Source organism: Rhipicephalus sanguineus, chromosome 6, assembly GCF_013339695.2.
Source record: "Rhipicephalus sanguineus isolate Rsan-2018 chromosome 6, BIME_Rsan_1.4, whole genome shotgun sequence".
Lineage (NCBI taxonomy): Eukaryota > Metazoa > Arthropoda > Arachnida > Ixodida > Ixodidae > Rhipicephalus > Rhipicephalus sanguineus.
Window position 1 is genome coordinate 93459175 of NC_051181.1, and position 16864 is coordinate 93476038.

Below are 16864 nucleotides of genomic sequence, written 5' to 3' on the forward strand. Positions count from 1 at the left end.
GTGTTTTGCGTACCCTTGCAGTTCTTAATGCATCTGATGACATCAGCTTTATGGACATTCATTCTTAACTCGATAAAACTATCAAGATTCTTTTCCTAGGTTGAGGAAATAAAGGGACACTAAAGGCAAATATTAAGTCGACGATGATTGTTGAAATTGTGATCCAGAAACCTCGTAGTGCTACTTTTGTGCCAATGAAGTGCTTATTTTGAAATAAATACACGTTTCAGTGGTCCCCGTCGCGTTAGCGCACTTCAAATCAGCCACCTGAAAGCGGTTTTTCTGACGTCATTGTTGCCGTGCCCAACATTGCCCGCCTTACTGCGCGGCGGCGTGCAATGGCAGCGTGCACCATTCGGGCATCCGGCAACATCACATACATGCGGCATTTTGTCGAACTTTCTGTCAGAGCGACTTTCACGATCGTGCAAAACACACGCTGCAGTACGCGATACCGAAACTACTACTGAGACCCGACCACGTGAGCGAAGCCGGGCGCCCGGCGAAGCGCAGTTCGGCGAAAACGGAACCTTTGAACCACGCGCGCCGTTCCCCATGGCAACGCCAAAGACGTTTTTTTTTTTTTTTTTTCATGAATCAAACAGAAACGAACAAGCATCATTTTATTACGTCTCTTGATGCAGGGAAGGCTCTTTTTTTTTATGGCAGATAGTTTTATTGCTAGTAGTAAATAATTGTAGTCGGACACTCTCGCGTCATCAGGATCATTTCCAATGTGTCCCACCAGTGGCGCACGTCGTAGGATACATTTAGCCTAATTTCTCGGTAAGTAGGGCACTGCTGTTGATAATATTACCGTTTTAGATGTCGTACATTGAGCTTTCGCTCTGATATAAATTGTTATTTGCCTTTAGTGTCAATATATTAATAATAATAATACATGGGGTTTAACGTCTCGAAACAACGATATGATTGTGAGAGACGCCGCAATGGGGGACTCCGAAAATTTCGATCTCCTGGGGTTCTTTAACGTGCACCTAAATCTAAGTACACGGGCCTCAAACATTTCCGCCTCCATCGAAAATGCAGCCGCCGCTGCCGGGATTCGATCCCGCGACCTTCGGGTCAGCAGTCGAGCGCCATAACCACAAGACCACCGTGGCGGGGTTACGTTGATGAATTACAGGAATTGAACTGCCCGGCCATTCCCGCAGTAGCAATTGGCTATATTTTTCCTTTCCAAGGAATTGAAGTGCATGGAATTGCGGCAAGTTCTAGTTCCCCGGAATGAAATTGGTATGGAATGGAGGTGCCCATTCCGCAACACTGGTCGCAACTGACACATTCCGTGTTTCAATCTAATCATTTCAAATAGTTTAGTAAGATTCTTACGGAAAGACATACAAGTTATATCGACTTTATTTGCATTCCACAAGGAAACAAACTGAAATATAGGAACGATATACCGAACGTTTCAGTAGAGCTTTATATTTATAAAATGTGTATGCATACGCTCTTAATCATGCCTTGACTCTAACCTAGTAACAAATGGTTGTATATATCGGCAGGCATGAACAAGCGCGAATACACTGATCGAATACAACTGCCTCGGCTAGTACTTCTGAGATTGCTTGTCTGTAGAAACACTCAACCGGGTCGGGCAATGAAGAATCGCAACACATGATGCATTTATTTATATTAGTGAAGCTCGTTGGGTGCTCACACTGCTTTGAGACAACGCATAATACGAGGATGTATTATTGGTGGATGGCTGTGTATCGCAAGATAAGTGGTCATCATTGTTCATTTGAAACGCGAAGCGTTTCTTTGCGAACGCAAGGCACTTTGAGCGTTTCTATCTACGTATCTATCTGTCTATCTATCTAGCCGCCAAGATCAGGGTGCTGTCGTGATCGCTTCTTCGGCTTTGTGTAGACCGAAATTGGCATGAGAGGGTAAGAGGATTTGGCGAATGTGACTGTCTGGTCATGACGAATAACATGAAAATCCTATCGCGTACGTTATCAAACGCTTTCCTCGAAACACGTGTGGCACATACCCGTTTACCACGAGACGCGGTGTAGGGTATTCGCCACAAATGATTCACAGTTTATATCTTCCCAGTAACTGAGAGAACAGACATTGGTAATTTAAATGCGAGCGAGTTAAGAAAAACTGACATCGGCAGCGTTCACCCGACCAATGCAAAGAATAAAAATTGGGATCCCAACAGGAATCGAACCCAAGCAATCTGCGTCGCATTCAGGTATCCTACCACAAAGCCACGCCAGTTGCATAAACTGCCTTGGAAAGACACCCTATGTAGGCGTAATGTCATGCAACATCAATTGTGGTTGTTGTGCTGGCAGTCCAATTTTATAACAAAGCAGTAAACACTACATATGTACTCCTACGCTACAGGCGTTATGCCAGGTTGTTTTTGTTGCTTGTTGGCTCCGCTACTATAGCAGTCTCATAAACAGTACATTTGTATTCCTATGATTCAGTAAGCTATATTCAAGGGTTCTTCGATCTCGGAGGAATACGCTAACAAAATGTACGTATGATATTAACATCATCGCACCGTAAAGTGCACTTCGTTTTAATCTTACAGACGTCTGTGCTCTAAAGTGAGTGCCACGGTACGTGAGACCATAACTGACCCTCTTCAGTGCTGTGGACGTGTCTGGGAAGCCCACGATGTGCACACTACTTCTACACTTACAAAAACGCGTCGATCCACCTCCCAGCGCTTGGCTCAAAGCCAGAAAATGCAGCACAGAACTACTAGCTGCCTGCTCCGCACGAAACATATTCCCGCAAGACGTGGGATCTGCCGAATTTTTTTTCTGGCAGCTTGTTTGTGATGAGTCATTTAAAAGGCAAAATAATGTTGTTGTTTATAATGAGAACGACGGACGTGACTGTGTGGTCTGTGAAAGCAAGTGATTTGAATGGTTTATATACACATAGGCAAGTCAGTGCGTTTCATTATCAAGCGAAGAATACGAACACACGAAAATAAGACAACAAAATGCACCTGCATAGCCATGGCACCTCCAATTTCATTGGCAGCATCACACTGCTAGTTTGTATACTGGCGTTGTCATAATTTTGTGCTGCGGATTTGACGTATCTTACTCCTAGCTTGCCCGAAAGACAAATGATTTCAGAAAATTGAGAAGATCAGTACTGTTAGCTAAAAAATGTCCGACCGAAATTTTTGTGAACACGGAGGCATAGTTATAAGCTGGTTTATCCACAGTATCCGGGTCGATATTAGCCCCGTACATTTAACTTCGTTGGAAATTGGTAAACAACGAACGGATTTCTTGCTTTTCTCTCATCTTCCTGGTGCACGCGTAGAAGTGCTGAAACGCTGCTGCATTAATTTGTTTTTGCAGCCCTCGACGAATTATCGACGCACTAGTCGAGGTAGTCCTGTAGGAATTTTTTTTTCGCACGTACTTTAATTGCATAATGTGCTCCGTGGCACAGCTGTGGTGTGGCGTTAGGTTCGTCAATATCAGCAATAATATTTTACTGCATATTAACTGTGAAGTATTTGTTTGCTGGTCCAGCGGTATGTTTTTTCTAAAATTTTTATCATCAGACTTTTTTATTTGCATGTTATGGATTGGTAGCAGCGTCGCGACATGTATACTTATGCTAAGGCACCTCTAACGCCCCTGTGCCCCTTTTTCTTTCTTACTGATAAAAATAGGGGATCAGTAAGTGTAGTGATACACACGCAATAGCACGAAATGTACAGGTTGAAAAAGTTTGATAATACTATAACAGCACCAATATAACTGAAAGGAAGAAAATATACGTAGACTCCGCATGGAACTTAGCTATATTTTCTATTTGTTGTAGCTTTACGCGCTTAAAAATACACAGAATGGGGAAAATGGATACCTGTTCCTACTATAAGTGTTCCGTGATCATTCTTCCTGACAAGAATTTTGGGCATAAGAAGCGGTGGCTTTATCTGTGCTAGTTATATCACAAACGCTTCCAAAGTACATATACTAAAATTGGATTGCTGTTTGTTGCGAAGCATACAGTTTTACACTATTATACCAAGAGGAGAATCTGGCGCTATTCTCTATGCGGGCTCCTTGAGCGGCGCTTCAACCACCATGGGAATGACGGGAAGTACACGCTTTCGGATCTGCTTCGGTTGGATTAGGTTCTTGAGATTAGCGACGCCTCTTTTCCGAGTGTACAACAAAGTGACATGATGTTCTACTGATTAAATCTTGCTTGATTCTTTTGTGAGTAAACCTTATTGCAAAAAGTTTGCGTCCCCGTGAGATAGAAGTGAAAGCTGGACAAATTCAACCACAAGGCTATGCATTGCTCTGCATTTGTGTTCCAGATCTGGCATCACGATCTAATGAAATATATTTTTACAACACCTAAAACAAACACGCTTGTTTTTTCCTCGAATGTATGTATTATCTATTTATGCAAGTAATAGTACTCCATTGAGCCAGAAACACATAACGTAATCACTTTCTGCGATGCCAGTTGCGTCTGTCCAAGTGGTCTGCCCCCTACGCATCTCTCGTTTTGTTGTGAAGTCGAGTCAGAGGAGCGTTACGGTGCGTGTACTTAGCTTCGCCGTCGTTTTTCAGTCGATTTGAACGTGTTTTGGCAAGACGCGCCTATAAAAAAAAACCTCAACTCTATGCAATTTCCTGCACTGGCATAGAACGCTACATCTACGCCCAGCGGCGAGTGCGCAACACTTTGCTAAAACTGTCAAATACAACCTGTTAAGCTGCAATGTCGCATCAAACCAAGATATCTAGCGTTCTTCGGCCTCTTGAAACAACAAATGCACTGCTTGAGTGCTTTGAAACGCCAGGTTATTGAATGAAACTCTATGGTTGTGCAGCGTCTGCAATTTCGTGCACACATTCCTTTGGGAAATACAATAAACGTGAAAGCCTTCTAGCGCCTGCAAAAGGTCCTGCGTCCACAACACCCTACTTTTGTTTCATGTAGAGCTTCTGAGAACCGAAAAGTAACTCCACATAAGAGTCAGCCTAACGAGATTGCAACAAGGTGACATGCGCGTTGTTGCGAGTATTGCAAAAATGCGCATGCGCATGTCAATAATGCGAGATTGCAAGAGCTCACCTGACAGCAATCGATTATTATCGGCGTGGAATCAGTTTGATTGCCAACATTTGTAGTTTTTTTTGGAGTGCGCTGGGTATCCTGCGAGATCGAACAGCAGCGTTAATCAACACAAAAGTAAATTTATGCCGTGGGAGCGAATCCACGACACGTATCGTCTTTTCCATTCGGCATATGCACAAAGGGAAGGCAAAGAACAGCAGGCACCGAAAAAACACCAAGGCATTTCAAAAGCTCGCCCCCTATAGTGCTGCGCTATTAAGAGCCTGTCAGAACTGATATCCCAAACATTAGAAGTGTTGCAAACAATACAAGGTCTAGACAGCATTGAAGACCGCGTTCATCGCATCTACAGTCTGCCTTAGCAGCACTGAAAATATTAGTGTAGTATATCTTCTTTTTTCTTCTAACCCTTTGCCGGCTTTATAGAGGCGCGTGTATTGCTGCTCAGTCACGCTACTGTTTGCGTTTTCTTTGCCGCAAAAGAGATAACGTATTCATCTACCGCCTGCTTGTACCTAATTTTTTTCCAGACAGGTTTAGACCCCTGCATATGTTCTTCATTTGCTTCTTGATGGCTCCTAATATCGCTAGTGGTTCGTTAATTAGCGAGCGCGACGAAAGCGAGATGATTTAACTTTTCAATATCTAGGTCGACAGCTCAGACAACAGCTGCCGTCCCTATAAGCTCCACATAACAACTTGCGCAATCTTGGGAGGTTGTCACCGATTCTTTTAAGCAGAGCGTGATTGCGTGTTCTTCCGCTGAGATATCCAAGCAGGACTGAAGTTCAGGGGAAGATTGATGCTTGAAGACATGAAAAAGGAAATCATCCAACAAGGTATATCGCTGGTGCCAACGTTTCGGTAAGTGGGCTTATCGTCGCATTCCTTACTTTGTCAAGTGGAAAGTGGAGATTCCTTCCCAAAGACAAGTTCACTTGTCGAAACCTTGCCTCCAGTGACATCGCCTGTTCAAGGATGTTTTCGTCTATTCATGGAGATATATAGCTTATGAAGCTTCTTCAGATCTACGCTGTTCCTTCTATTTTTAGGATAAAGTGAACCAAAAAAACAGGTGCTGCGAGTTCGTACTGCTCGTTTGCACCCGTTTCCCCGCATGCTCGCAATTCAGCAACAATCAGCCTGGTTTGGTCTAAGCAGTCGCGGCGCATACGAGATGTTGTGGCAATTTTCTTTTTGTAGGATGAGTTGATAAGGTCTTCTTTATAGCCATCTAGGGAAACAAATGTATGTGAAAAAATGTGCGTAAACTAAAGAGGTGTTAGTCTCGGTACTTCCCCCAGCTCTTCCTCTATATCTTTTTGTGTACTCACACGAGCTCCTCCATAGTGTCTCCAGTTCTCAAGCAAGTATTTTTGTATTTAAGCTTGTAAAAAAGCAACTTTGAAAAAAAAAGCTGCCACAGTACTAGTTTTTGTGTTGCTTGCAGTGTTGTTTGCTCCTCCCGTTAGACATACATACATACATACATACATACATACATACATACATACATACATACATACATACATACATACATACATACATACAAACATACATACATACATACATTGAGAAATCTGTCTTCCTTTTGCTAATATTTGGTCGTAAATAATCAGTTTAGCGTGCAATATCATATCAGTCACGTTGTGGGATCCAATGCGTGAACGTTCTTCCACCAACACACACACACATGTTATCTGTGGTCCTTCTCAGTACTGCTCTCTACAATACTTTACACTGAAAAGAGTGGCTTTTGGTATAATCATTTCCGTTACGGTCATTTTTCCGAAGAGTGGGAATAGTACGTATACGCAAGTTTTTGACGCAATACGCTTGCGAAAAGCAGTAACAGCAGCGAAAGCGCCTCCGAATCGTTAGCTTGGGACACAGCCATTTTCATAAGTCATTTTCCACTTGAGAAATAGCAAGAACTTCATAATAACTTATCTCTGCTTTTATTCTTATTTTTGTCTCTGTGAAGATGGTCAAACCAGCACTTATTCTTCTCATGTAGTAATCGAATCTGCTTCCCTGCGTTATTTACGACACAGAGTGCGAATAGCTTGAGTTTCGGTGCGTGGTTATATTGCTTAGTTCGCGTGTTGGTTTTCCCTTTCACGCTTTGAATTAGAGACGTGGAAGTTGATGTTCCTTCAAGAATAATCATGATATGCCCGAACACCAGCAGCGAATCCAAAGGCCCAATTCCGGAGTGTAATTTACTGCGAAAAAAAGGATATTGAAGAACATAGCCGCCAAGAAAATGGCGCTAAGAACTTGTGGAAGCGGTTTGATGTAGCGACGCCGACAAGCTTCGGAATAGCGCCATGGATAAAGCTTTTTCTTCGCAGCTTTGGTATCAGTTGGCTGAAAGCAAACGACACGACATAAGTGCGAATGCTACCAAAGCAATGAACTGAGGCAACTGCCCTTTTCATGGGTTGTGATGACGATGATGATGAAACAACTCCGTTTATGAAGTCCCCGGCGGGCATCAGCCCCGGCTTTATTCAGTCAATGTTTCAGTGCAAGTTTTTATGGTGCCACCACTTCCAAACTTGTACATGTGTATGTGCGACCCCAAGAATCACACTTCAACTTACTTTTTGATTGTTTTAATAGTGTTTTATAAGCATAGGGTTCATCTGCCTTGCATTCAATCGTAGTTTCTTTAGCCTCAATCGCGTCAATGTATGCAGCCAGTTCCGCAGCTAAAAAAATTAAGCGTGTCCTGTCGGAACAAAGAACACAAGGTACTGTAAGAAAATCACTGCCTTCTACGCTTGCTTAAATGTGAGACACTAATGAGACTGCTTGCTCGACTGCTGCTTCAGCTACCTCTCGTTAATACTTCTCTTTGTAGAGCTTCTTTTATGCCTGTTGCTAGCGTTTCTTACTATGCTGATGCACTGCTAATACGATGCAACGTCTCAACCGTCCTTGTGCCGAATCCATTGTCAGTAAAGAAATGTGAAGCGACTAACATTGTGATTGCACCTACGTACCTATGGGTAGGCGGATTTGTTCCCTATTGCAAGTCGCCCTTACACTGTTATGGAAGATGTGTGGTAGACAGCGGTGGGCGTTTGTTCAAGTTGTTTTGTGTTACTGTAGGCGAATCATTACACCAAACGTGAGACACAGTCCTTCTCTCACTTTTGGAATGATCTATATTGTCCTCCGGACCACCTGACATGCATAGGTTGAATATGGTTGATTACGGATGCCATTTCGAGTTCCCTTTCGAGTCACTCCGCCATTGCATGTGGCGGTACAGCATAGCCTACGAGTCCCGCACGCAGTGTTTTAGCGGTGTCGATGCGAGAGCATTCGTGTACTGACGGCGCGCAAAAGCTGGCTCTTTAGCACCTACGCTTAATAAGGTGTCTCCACGTGTCGAGTATCTAATATGCAATTGTCTCACAGTCATTCGCCATAATCTATTAAATTTTGTCCCTCATTTTATTTCCACTGTATTACGAAAGCCACTATTGACACTTAATCAATCTCGTAAAAGTTTTCATGCCAAGCTAGGTATATATTAAAAATAATTGTTTGAGTTTAACGTACCAAACCACGATACTACTATGAAAGAAGCCATAGTGGAGCACTCCGAAATTTCGACCACCTGGGGTTCTTTAACGTGCACCAAAATCGAAGTAGACGGGCCTCAAGTATTTTCGCTTCTATCGAAAACACGGTCAGGATTCTATGCCGCGACCTTCGGATCATCAGTCGAGCACCATAACCACTAGACTACCGCAGCAGGTATGTCTAGCCAGGTAGAAATAACTCATATTGTAAGTTATTATTTTACCATAGCTCTAAGCTGCAGTGAAAAAACAACCACAACAATATACAACGAAAACCAAGGTAGCGGTTCAGAGCGCTGGAATCTAGCTTAGCCGTCTGCATGCAGTTACATTGAGCTCCCTCAAAGGCATATCTAAGTGATTCCCATAAGTTGGCCAGGCGTGCGGTATATTTATGGCACCGCTTTATAGATTCACACTCAGAGTCATCCACCCGATGACGCAATGCGATTAGCAAGGTCCGTCAGCGACAGCTTGTTTCAGTTGAACAAATGCGTCATTAGACACTCTCTCGCGACATTGATTCTCACCGGACCGATTCAGCCGTGGCGTGCTGTTTGTTGTTAAGGTTGGCGTTATTTCACAAGGCATCGTTGGTGGGATGCTTTGTGCACACGTTGCTTCACTGTGCATATTTTTCATTGGCATATATTGACATTGCTCTTCGCACAGCGCCAGCCGCTAGAGCTAACGTGCTGTTTTCGCTGCTCGACACCTATCATTGCGTCAAGTACTTTCCATCTTGAGCTTACACTGAAATTGATGTGCTGGCATTGCCTTGCCACTCCGCACAGGCATTTTCATTCAAGAACAGCTAAACGAATTCGAATGCACAAGCAGCGACACCTAACGACTCTTCGTACTTAAAAAAACAGCATAATTATATTCGAGAATGATTCCCGCAAGAGATCTGTTTTTAACTACGCCACGTAAATATGCATCTTGGTGCATACGCCCTCGGCTTTGTTAGCAGAGTTTTCCAGGCTTCATATTGATCAGAAGAAAGGATACCCATAAAGCTTGCGCTATCTCCCCCATCAGTGATATTTGTGCTGGGGCTGGGCATTGAACGCGAGTTTATTGTCAAAGTGTTTAAATGAAAAAAATTGTATTCCTGCACGTTGCAGAGGAAATCACTTGCAAAAGCAAAATGTATGTGCACAGCTGCGGTGATTTCTCCTAAACCGTCACCGTCACTTACACGGAGCATTTTAGAATTTATCTTGCTTTAGAGATTCCTGTTACGACGAATAATGCTTGGCTCAGGCATGGAGGAAAGAGGAAAATATTTATTATTTTGCCACACCACCATCACTCAAGAACCAGAATAATTGTGTGCATTACTTCGCTAATATACAAATGAATGAGCTTAACAATAATGAATCACCATAGATTTGCGGGAAGCTATATTTTCGTTTATTGAGAGATAGAAATACCAACGTTCTCAAACTGAACTTTCAAACAACGACGGAAACGACAGGGCCCAAAGAAATGCAATAGGTTTAAGTTTATGTACCCCACATACAAACAAAATGTTAGCATTCAGCGGTGCGTTTTTCTGTTTACTCCTTTCGAATAAAATGCCGGTTTGCTAAAATGTGATCTGCTTGTTTTATGCTAGCAAGACAGACATTTCTCCACTGGCCTGTAACTTGTGCAATTTCATGCGCGCCAGCTTTCACACAGCTAGCTTCATATAAGAGGTTTGAAGCACTGGCAAATGCCGTAGGCGACAAAACAACCCAAAACAGCCCCCCCCCCCCCCCCACTCCCATGTAGTGACACACATACGCGCGAGGTTCCCCCACAAAGAACGCCCATCAGTCTATTCAGAATAGCTATCACCAATCAAGTCGCCTTGCTTTATTTCCCCACCGCCAAGACCATCCAATCAAGGTTGGCGAGATTGTGCACAGGCGGACAGAGGTGGCGGGTTCGGGAAGTAATGGACGCTATGTGTATCCATCGTGGCCCGACTCCGAAAGAGTACCTGTATCCGTGTGAGCTCCTTAATAGCTCCAGCCACAAGGAAGCACTGTTTTCCCTAACCCAGCCGCTCCCCGGACACACAAACCAAGCCAGACTCTATTTCATGCTAGATGAAAGTTTTATGAGGAAATAGGTGATAAGTAAACGCAAAGAAAAGGGAGACTAGTCCTTGCTTTTAAAGTGTTTTCCGAAAATGCATTCTATTTTCTGTCACTCTTGAACCCTTGGCTGAAGCGCCTCCATGCTTGTGCATTAAACACGCCCATAGTAGCGCTGACCGATCACAGCTGACTGCTCCTAGACCACGCCATTTTCTCTCCTTCTACTGTTTTTTTCCACCGGAAGAAAGCCATCTTCTAAGCCAATATAGTGCATGTTTCCTCAGCCGAGCTTTCTCGCTGCCGTGTTTCGAATGATGTGCCGAAGTATACCGGTGCATGAGTGCATACATCGTCTGTGCACCTTTACATTCTTCCTGCGAGCGATCCGAGAAGTATATTGCATTGTATGTGTTTTATTCTTTTTTCTTTGCATGTCTGCCTTCGTATTCCATCTTCATATGATGAGCTCCTTGCTTATGTCTATTTAGACAAACACGGAGTTCAGAAAATGTCTGTTATGCATATCAGCCAGCGTCGTAGAGTGGCTGTCCCGGTTGAGCTAAGCGCAAGTGCGCTGTACCTATGCTATTTGTCTTGTGAGGAATAGTGCATCTCGAATGTCCACGTAATTGCTTTCGCAAGAATATGCACGCTTCCTTTATGTATCACTTTTGCATTTCATTCTCCAGCACTTTCATTTGCTATTTCAAGGAGCAGAAGTTTCTTTGTTGCCGCAGTAGGAACCCCTGAACAGCACTGTCCACGTACGCATGTATTGTTAGGAATGAGTTGGACTACAGGGCTTGCCGCCGACGCTGTACTGTGTTTAGAGGTGCATTAAGGTGCGATCTGAATTGCCGTCTGTCTGGTCATGATTCCAATGTTAATATCAGGTCAAACTACAGACAAAATAAACTTGTGAGAAGCCCAGTGCGCCAAATCTTAGTTTTTCCTTATGAGTGCTGCACAAAAGTCGTATATACGCGTTTTACATGTGATAAGCACAATACGTATATAGATATGCTATCTTCTCAGGCAACAAATCCACAGTGAATTCATGCACCAAACTAACCAAACTTTCACTCATATAGACATGTAAAAAGCATGCATTTTGCTTCGTTATTACTATATAAAGATAAACAGAGCAGTTAAGAAGCAGCATATCCACAAGAAGAAACTGAAGGAGGCCATAAAGAAGAGAGATTCAAACTGTGAAATGTAATCATTGCCTGCCGGCATTATACTTCAAAGTCTATTTACAACATGTCGAGTGCCAGATATCATTAACGTACCTGTTACTTGTCCTTTTGTGAAAATTTTGACAGCGAAGATGTGTAGTGCCAGAATCAAGGTGTAATTGTGGGAAAAACTCCGACAGAACCACCACACTCTTTTAGAGCACGCAGACGCGCGCTATGGCAGACACTGGGAACATAATTTTTGTTGTATTTCTGCAGTTTCGCCAGCGTATCTATTGTCATGTTTACACATATTCTTAAGAAGAACCGGCCACCACGACAACGACTTCGGCCAGGTGGACGCTCACATGGAAAAAGGGTGTAACCACCCTGCTGCCGGGAGAGCATGCACCGACCTCGAAGCACCCTCATTCATACTAAAGTCACTGTAACGGGAAAAGTACCGCGTTCCTTTTCTCTTCGCCGCCGCGCCCTTTCGGCGGCTTCGCCACACAAATGGTCCAGCTCGCTCTCCTCGCTAGTGTCTCCCGGCCGCAGACGCACGGCGCTTTGGAGGGCGATTGTTTTTATAGGCTCAGGAAAGCGTACAGGAACATTATGACGTCCCGTATCATTTTGAGACTTCATCGAAAGCCTATCGAGGCATCGAAGAATGCCCAGGTGAGGCCCTCTTTGCCATTCCCAGCGGGAAAAAGGATGCCAAACCACGGGCTGTGTGGCTGCACAGAATTAGGCGGGAAAGATTTGTTACCACGACTGATACCCGCATTGTGAGGTAAGCGCTTCATTGAGAATTCGCGAATGTTTCGGGGAATTATGGCGCCTACCCTGCACTAGTGCAGCTTGTTTCACGTGGTTGTCGCAGGAGGTTCATGCACAATAACAGTTTATTATGTTCGGCGTAAAATTGACGCATTTGGGCTCACATATAATGATCAGCGCGCCATGAAAACTGACTGCTACAGATTGGTACTGCCTGACGTGACTGTATGACGAACACAAATAACAGATGGTAGCATGAAAATAATGGCTGATGCTGTCGCGGTCGGTTCGTTTGTTTGATATGCACCAAAATCGGTATTTCGTGACGTGACTGTATGACCAACATATATACCGTGCGGTAACATGATAATAATGGTACGCATGTCATGTAAAGCATGATTTACATGCCATGCTCATGATGCTCTCGCGGCCGGTTCGCTTGTTTGATATGCACCAAAATCGGTATTGCGTGACGTGACTGTATGACCAACATAAATACCGTGCGGTAACATGAAAATAATGGTATGCATGTCATGTTAGGCAGGATCTACATGCCATGTTCATGATGCTCTCGCGGCCGGTTCGCTTGCTTGATACGCACCAAAATCGGTATTGCATGACGTGATTGTAATGCGAACGTTAATAACAGGTGGTAACATGAAAATAATGGCACGCATGTCATGTATGGCATGATTTACATGCCATGCCCATGATGCTCTCGCGGCCGGTTCGCTTGTTTGATATGCACCAAAATCGCTATTGCGTGACGCGACTGTATGACCAACATAAATACCGTCATGATTTTCACGTTACCACTTGTCATTCGTGTTCGTCATACAGTCACCTCACGCAATACCAATTTGGGTGCGTTTCAAGCTAGCGAACCACCCGCCATCGCAGTATGAGCGTGGCAAGTAAGTCATGCCGTACATGACATGGAAGTCATGATTTTCATGTTACCACCTATCACTAACGTTAGTCATACAGAAATAGCTCGTCATAAAAATTTTGGTATATATGCATTTCATTAAACGACCGCGAGCGCCCCGAAACCATGTCATGTAAATCATGTTTTACATGGCATGTCTGTCATGATTTGCACGTTATAACCAGTCACTTATGTTCGTCATACACTTTTGTCACGCCATACTAATTTTGTTGTGTGTCAAGCTATCGAAGCGGTCGCGAGCGCACCAGGAGCGTGGCATGTAAATCATGCCGTACATGGCATACATGTCATTATTTTCATGTTATCACCTTAATTTAAATTTGTCATACAGTCATGCTATGTCATACCAAATTTGATGTACTTCCCATTAACGAAGCGGCCAGGACAGCACAAAGTCTGGAGCGGATAGATAGATAGATAGATAGATAGATAGATAGATAGATAGATAGATAGATAGATAGATAGATAGATAGATAGATAGATAGATAGATAGATAGATAGATAGATAGATAGATAGATAGATAGATAGATACGTACATAGTCACAGAAATTCGCTAAGAAATGCTTCGCATTTAATAAATGCAGACAGCCGAGCGCGTAAATGCCGCGCAGTTCGCATTTCTTTATCGCGTTAGTACGCGTGCGTGCGCATGTAGGCAAGTGAAAATTGCCGCTATTTCCTTCCTAATCAGTCAGAGAACAACGGTATGCTTCATTCGGGGCTGCAAAAGCGCACGCAATGCGTAAAACATGCGTTACTCCACGTGAAATCAACACCGCACCGCCGCAGCTTCGGCGGCGCTGGACCAAATATGGCGGCGCGCACGACGGTCGCGGTACTTTTCCCGTTCCAGTGACTTTAATTCATACAGACACGTCACGCCATCTCGCAACGTTCTATGGAACGCCGGGTTGGCGGCATTTTCAAACAGAGGATTGTAAAAAGCGTACCTTGTACGGCGCTTTTCGCAAGACCTTAGGTTTCCATTCTTCATTGCATGACCTAGCACAGTGGCAGCCACGTGTGCGCGTCTGCTATAGTACGTGCGCTGCGATTGATGTAACCATATTCAATAATACTTCATAGTCTTTCTCAGTTACTTCCAGCCTACTAATTGTGCTTGTCCGTTGTATCGTGACGAATAGATCGCGCTACCAGCGTGTTCACCTGTTCTTTGGATCCGCCATGAGTCGGAAGCGTGTCGCATGTTTCAAAGAGGGGCACTGCCAGTACGAGGAAGCGCGGGTTGCGCGTCACCGTGGAGCCAACGCCGCCGGCGACGATCAGGCAAGGGGAGTCAAATGCAGGCGCGACTCCTCGCCGTCGGAACACTTCCCCAGTTCCATCACTGCCGTTTACGTGCGGTACACCGAGTGAGTTACATGGTTGCTACTTGGAAACTGTTAGTACACAGTACACAATACGTATACGGCCCGGAAACTCAAGTTCCAGCGATCGCCGCAGCGGACAAAAAAATCGACTGCGGCGAGATCCAGCTTCAAACACCGGGAGTAGATCTACTGGGCTCTGCGTTAGGATCGCGTAGCGGCCACTATGGGGGCCGCCATTCGCGCTATTGCACTTTCATGTAAGCTCCATATCAACATATTTTTTAATTAACCCAATATGCCTTGTTTTTATAATGCGTACGCTTCAATAAATTAAATCGCAAATGGTCTTGCCTTGCCAGATACCGCGTCAGCAATCTTTCGCAGTCTTTTTTATTCGAGCTGACTGGTAGTTATCAGCAGCCTATTGACAAAACATTTTCATTTCAAAATACACGGCTGCAGAGGTGACACAACGGAAGGTAACGACTCGCGGTGCATTAGGGTGCATCTAGCGATGTTTTGTTTCGCTGTAAATATTTCGAGCCATGGCAGGTCGACACACTAGGTTTCGTTATGTTTGTTTTGACTCGATAAAATGCTTTCGCGAAGCGCATTCAGCAAACTTGGGTGAACGAAGGGACCGCTGAAGCATTCACCGGATGAACACTCGTTTAACCCCTTAAGGGCTCATTTAACAAAAAAAATATGTTATAAAATTGTCAATTTTTTATGATGCGAAATGCTTCAGTAATGTGTTCAAAACAAAAGAATATCTGCGAAAACTTTTTTCGGCAGATAATGTTGTTTTATTTGTCATTCTTAGCTCCATCATGTATTACTCTATAATACATGGGGAATTTGAGGTGTATTCTGCAAAAAATTCTGCAATTATAGAAAGTAATGGTTGGAATTGAATTGTGGCGCACAAAATACACTATTCTTTATTAGTTCACCTAATGTAATAGCGTGCGAAGCACGGCACTGCGCAGATAGCCTTCTCGCACCACCTGCACCAGATCCTGGTTTCCTTGCGGATGCTTTTGCCATTTCCGTCTCGCTTCAAGTAGCAGATTACGCAGCGACGTGTTGGTTCTTGCTTCTTCTCTGTTGCTGCTATATAAGACGGAAAGTGGTGCTCATGAAACCGTTTGATGCTCAGGAGACATCCCGACCGCCCTTCTTGGTTCTGCTCTTACGGGAGTACTTGGTCATGATCGCCTCAATAAGTTTGAGCTGGTAATCCAGATGAGATGTTCTTCCTCGTTGTTTCAGATATAGGACGAATGAATTGTAAGTCGCTTCATTCAATAAGTGTTGGAAGATCTTCTTGTATGAGATATTCTTTCGCTTCCGTGGCACTCAGTAGCTGGACAGCATCTGATCTACCCTGCCGGCTCCTCCCGTTGAATGGTTTGGCAAGATCGATAGCGCTCTGGTTTTATCGACATTAAAAATCGAATTATTGTCGAACGACTTGCGTCATTTCCAATGTTTATGTACGCAATAATATGTGTTGCATTCGCGCTGAGAAAGGAGTATCCTAAGAAGAAACTGCGTTTTCTAGACCTTATACTGACGTAAGAGACGACCTCGTTTGCTTGGCATATGCTTCTCCGTCCTACACCAACTCATACTCTAATGCCAATTGACACCACGTGCGCAAGGCAGATACGCCTTACTTCATCAATACCAAAATACCATCGCTTATCGCTGTGGTGTCCATAGTCTCAGGGCCAATTTGATTCTACATTGCAAAACGTACTATACTGAGGACAACAGTATTTGATGGGTTCATGTCTGACCAGAGTATTAGCAAATGTGACG

The 16864-nt window shown here is 43.9% G+C and overlaps 1 pseudogene; it reads right to left on the reverse strand.

Annotated features, from left to right (window-relative positions):
• Positions 1–15989: 15989 nt before the first annotated feature.
• LOC125758864 (piggyBac transposable element-derived protein 4-like) lies at positions 15990–16523 on the reverse strand (annotated as a pseudogene).
• Between the last annotated feature and the right edge of the window lie 341 nt (positions 16524–16864).